General features: G+C 37.4%; 1 protein-coding gene across 1 annotated transcript in view; it reads left to right on the forward strand.

Moving 5' to 3' along the window:
* Positions 1-2,921: 2,921 nt before the first annotated feature.
* The window catches only part of Piezo (piezo type mechanosensitive ion channel component), a 168,269-nt gene continuing 165,740 nt past the window's right edge, over positions 2,922-5,450 (forward strand). Inside the window, exon 1 of the mRNA XM_076200470.1 lies at positions 2,922-3,016. The gene's annotated coding sequence lies outside the window, so the exon portion shown is untranslated. The remainder of the gene's footprint in view (positions 3,017-5,450) is intronic.

A 5,450-nucleotide genomic window follows, 5' to 3' on the forward strand; every position in this document is an offset into this window, starting at 1 on the left:
TTATTATTAGTTATATGTCAATTTACCATTATTTACTATTTACCTGTTTGTTTATTATTTAACTATACCTATGCATTTATTTATGTATTTTATTTGTTATTTACATTATTATAGTTTTTATTTATTATCTTATTATTAATATGATTTTTTTTCGCATCCGACCTAGATATGGATCAAAAGGTCTCCTGTCGGCATGCTCCGCCTTTGTAATCCTTTGATTTACCGATATATATATATATATATATATATATATATATGTATATATATATGTATATTTATATATATATGTATATTTATATATATATATATATATATATATATATATATATATATATATATGTTGTTGAGACATTCTGACAGGTTGACGTAAGCGAAGTAAGAAACACAGGAGTCTTAGTCTTGAGATTATTCCTGACTAGTTTCGCAGGTATGCTATTTCATTCCTTTGAAAAAGCATACCTTCGAAACTAGTCAGGGATAAACTCAAGACTAAGACTCCTGTGTTTCCCACTCCGCTTACACACACACACACATATATATATATATATATATATATATATATGTATATATAATGTGTGTATGTGTATAAGGTATATGTGTATGTGTGTGTGTATAAGGTATGTGTGTGTGTGCATAAGGTATATGTGTGTGTGTGTGTGCATGTATATGTATATATATATATATATATATATATATATATATATATATATATATATATACCAGACTCAAAATAGGAGGCTTAATGCCCGAAATTTCGGTTCTAGTCCTAGGACCGTCTTCAGGGTGTGTGATTATGGACTAAGGATTAGCTAGGTAAGACAACCCGCTCGCGCGGGATCGGTTTTTGTGGGAGGGAAAGAATGCCTTAGTTTCACAGTAGAGAGAAGCGTTGGTAACAAAATACTTTTTTTCTTTTTTCTTTCTTTCTTAGATGTGTGGGTAGATGGCTCAGAAAGTGCATTCATCACTAGTGTCTATAGAAAACCGAGCAACTCAGGAAGATGCCTGAATGGCTCGAGTGAATGCCCTTCCAAATATAAAATTAGCGTGATACGTGCTTATGTCACAAGAGCCTTTAAAATTTATTCCAATTGGCTCCTTCTCCACCAAGAACTAAATAGAGTAAAACAAATTCTAACTAAGAACGATTTCACAATGACAAACATTGACAAAGAGATTAATGTTAATATGGATAAAGCCAATAGCAACAAAATCAAGGTAGATAATAAGGTGAATAAATTAAACATCTTTTACTAAAATACAATGTCCCCTACCTATAAGACAGACGAGAACGTACTGAAAGACATAATATACAAGAACTCTAAACCCAAAAGACAAGAGGATAAACTGAATCTAATTATTTATTACTGCAATCCTAAAACTTTGTCTCTTGTTATGAAAAATAATATGACTGCCACTAGACAAATTAAAAAAAAAAACACTTTGTGTATAAGTACTCATGCAATCTTAATAAAGACGGTGTGCTTTGCAACAAAGAGTACATAGGCCACACAACGCAAACATTATCACAAAGGCTGACATTTCACATGCAAAACGGTGCTATCAAAATTCACATCACAAAAACACAACACTATCATATCACGAGACCAACTACATGAAAACACAGTCATAATTTCAAAGATCAACGATAAAAGAAAACTGAAATGTCTGGAGGCAGCTTTTATAAGAAACCATATGCCAAACATCAACATCCAGCAAAACATGTGCGGACATTTGGAGCTTTTCGGAGCACCCCGCGTCACGTCACGAAGATGACGTGTCCGGTAACACTCTTGAACCACCATCTCTCCTAGTATTCCATCTGTTGTATTTTTTGTATTTATAAGCATATATATATATATACACATACATACATACATACATACATACTCGTACAACCTCCCAAGGCATGTGTTTCGCGATGGCATGCTCGACTTCGATTCCGCCTCGAAGACTCCGGTTCGACGTCTACGGCTGCGACTGCCCCGAGCATTCTGCACCGCGCAAAGGTCAAAGAGGAAATCTTCGGCTGCAGCTAAGCGTCTCCTGGTGTAAGGCTCTATTCCACAATTATTTCCATCCACTGGATGTGCCTCAGGAGAATAGATAAATAGAAATGGACGAGTAAATGAATATATATATATATATATATATATCAATAGATAGATTGATCAATACCAAATAAATAAATGAATGAATAGATAGACATATGAATGAGTAAATGAATAACTAGATAAGTAAATGAAATTGATAAATGTATAGATAAACAAATCAAAGAATAGATAAATAAATAAACATTCGAAATAAAGGATACGGAAATGATACAGAAATCCCATCACTGGGATTGATCTTACAAATCAAATATGAATCCGTGATCATTCAGTAGGTTTATGACTTGATTACATAATATTTTTGTTTCTGCATAAACCACTGTCTCCTAAGATTTTGAAATGGAGCAGCCTCAAAACACAGTTAATTGGTTAAGTAACTTCTTTTGGTTGTGCCGTGATGTGTTGTGTAACGAAGATGGGCGTATTAATTTTGGCAAGGGGACTTTTTGTCTTACATCCACGAGTATTCAGTCGCACCCAAAAGCCCTCTCTCGGTTACACCCAGACAGGACCGTGCTGTGGTGCCAGGATATGAGCCTATCTCCCCACCCCCCCTACCCCTCGGGGGGGGGGCATTCACTCCCCTCCCTGCCCCCTTCCTCTTTCAATAAAAAACCCACACTAAAAGAGGACATCCCCCCCACCCGATGCATATTTTCCAAAACCATCGTAGATGTAAACTTCACGAACTTACACAAAATCTATGACATGGTTCCTTACTATCGTGCGTCCGCCCGATTTGTGGTACGATACGTTGGGCCGCTTTCCCGTGAGCGGCATCGTGACATCAGTTTCAGCGGCACCAGTGTGCCGCAGTCGACGCAGTGTTTGTGTGGGTGTCGTGGTCGTGTCCAAATCGGGAGCAAGAGATACCTCTTGTCTTTGGTGGATTTATTGATATCAAGGTAAAGAGGGACAGCTGGCTTGGTGCCCTGCATGCAATGTTTTAGGTCATCAGAGTCAAAGAATGGATGTTTTTGTGAGCGATATTTTCGTATATGGGGGCTGTTTTGGGTGGGTGGGTAGGAGGTGTCAGGGACGTGACAATCGTACCCGTGTTTTAATGGCAACGTCATGTCAGTGATGTGACTATCAGTGACAACCCTTGTGAAGTGTGACGTGACCATTATACAACCACTTGATATTATCAACTCAAGGAGGACCTCCAAATATAGACGTCTACTCCTGGTACGGTGAAACCCACACGCCTGCAGTACATTGGATAATGCATATTGACCGTCTGCCTTTACCAGGAACCTCCCCCGCCCCCAACTCCTTCCGGGACCCCTCCCTTCCCCCCTGCAGAAGGTCTGGGGGGAAGGGCACGATCCGGAAGGGCTTCTGGGGGGGACAGTTCCTCCGGAGGTGGCTGGCTGTGGTCCTCCAAGTCTTCGTCCTTCTGGGCTCCTCGCCACTCCTTGGGTGACCTCCAACGAGACTTCGGGGGTTCCGATCTCGCTGCAGCCGAAGACCGGGAAAGAACGAAGTTCTGGGAAGAACATTGACAGTGATTGACGAGTTAAACACCATATGAGGACGGAGCCTTTATTTTGTACGACGTTTCGCTTATTACAGCTTTTTCAAGTACTTGAAAAAGCTGTAATAAGCGAAACGTCGTACAAAATAAAGGCTCCGTCCTCATATGGTGTTTAACTCGTCAATCTTGTCGGTAACTGCCACTTTCAAGGAAATTGACGGTGATGTTTGGTTTGACGCAACGTCGTTTCTCGCGTCGAAAAAAGTTTTTATGTAGATTTATGTTTTTTAAATAAAAAAATAATTGCGCGGTGAGAATCCTGTCACCATTTCTTTTTATGTATTTATTTATTTGTCTTTATTCTATTCATATTATTGACTTTATTCATTTATTAATTCATTTTGGTTATCAATTTATATTCCCTTTTTATTTATTCATTCATTTGTTTGTTTTTGTTTTATTTCACTTGTATATATGTTTATTTGGATTTATTATCTTTCAATGATTTATTCCTTGCTTACTATATATGTATTTATAGTAAATTTTATCATTATTATTATTATTATTATTATTATTATTTCATTTCAGTATTATTACCATCGTTACTGCTATTGTTATTATTTATTTTTCGTATTTGTTTACTTTTTTAATTTTTTAGTGATGTATTTTTGCTTTTATTCTGGCTGACTGCGGGCGTTTCAAAGAACCTCTTCCATGCCTGGTGGTACTGTCCTTTGCGCTCTAGCTGCCGCTCAGTGATTTCATTCACACCTCTCCCTCCCCCCCTCCAGGTACTGTTAATGTTACAAAAGCATCCTTCCGTTCTGGTTGGCACTTTATCTTCCACCCTCACGGTCGGCAGGCTATTTCATTCGTGTCTGTGATACTCCAGATGATGTATCCGTGTGTCAAGAAGGACATGGTGAAAATCTACGGGACAATTCGTGATGTGAAGGAATGTGTACTGAAGCGCTACAATGTGTGTATCGAAACGTGCATTTAGCAGTTATAGTTTTAGTATACTCTGAAATAAACTTAAATGTCTTGAGAGCTCAGTGTCGTGATCTACCAATCTGTCGAATGAAATAAGTGTTTATATATTTTTTTCGTTTATTTTATTTTTATATGCTGTTGGAACTCTACACGACAAATGTCTCAACGTTCGACAATAGAAACTTTGATGGTATCCACAAATTCATTAACGTAGACAGCACTAGCTAGATTTGTGCATATTGTTGCAAGTAAGCAGTACTACAGCTGTTTGCGTTCACATTCTTGGAATTATTGGCGAAAATTGAATAATGTTCACGATTGTATGGCTGCTATAAAGACATTTGAAATACGTTTACTTTCTGGGTCTAGCCGACAGCGACATGACGTCATCAGCCTTTCGAAACTTGTCATGGTCACCATCAGTTGACAGTAATATCATACTTACACAAAAGAATGGACTTTGTAAAAACATATTCATGTATAATAAGAAGAAAATGTATAGAAAAACTATATTCAGCACGAAATATAAAATGTGATGCTCCATGTTGACAATTCTAGAGAAACAACACATCCATTATCGCTTTGATATTGACATGAACAAGTGTCTTGCTCGACGTTAACAACTAAGGAGAACCCAGACAGCATCGATCAGAAAATTACAACAAATGATTTCAAATCTTATAGTTATGCGATGTCCTAGAGGATTTTTTTTTTTTTTTTTTTCATCTTTCGTAAACCCGTATCCTCGTTTATTCCCATCACTTGTCCTGCTTGATGTGTAGACATTTGCACATACTTTGGGGCTGACATCACAAACTTAAGTCAAGAACCTAGACAAAAGGACTCAAGTATCAATATTAATGAAATAA

This window comes from Oratosquilla oratoria, chromosome 17 (assembly GCF_046742065.1).
Source record: "Oratosquilla oratoria isolate Oo_2021 chromosome 17, ASM4674206v1, whole genome shotgun sequence".
NCBI classification, from domain to species: domain Eukaryota; kingdom Metazoa; phylum Arthropoda; class Malacostraca; order Stomatopoda; family Squillidae; genus Oratosquilla; species Oratosquilla oratoria.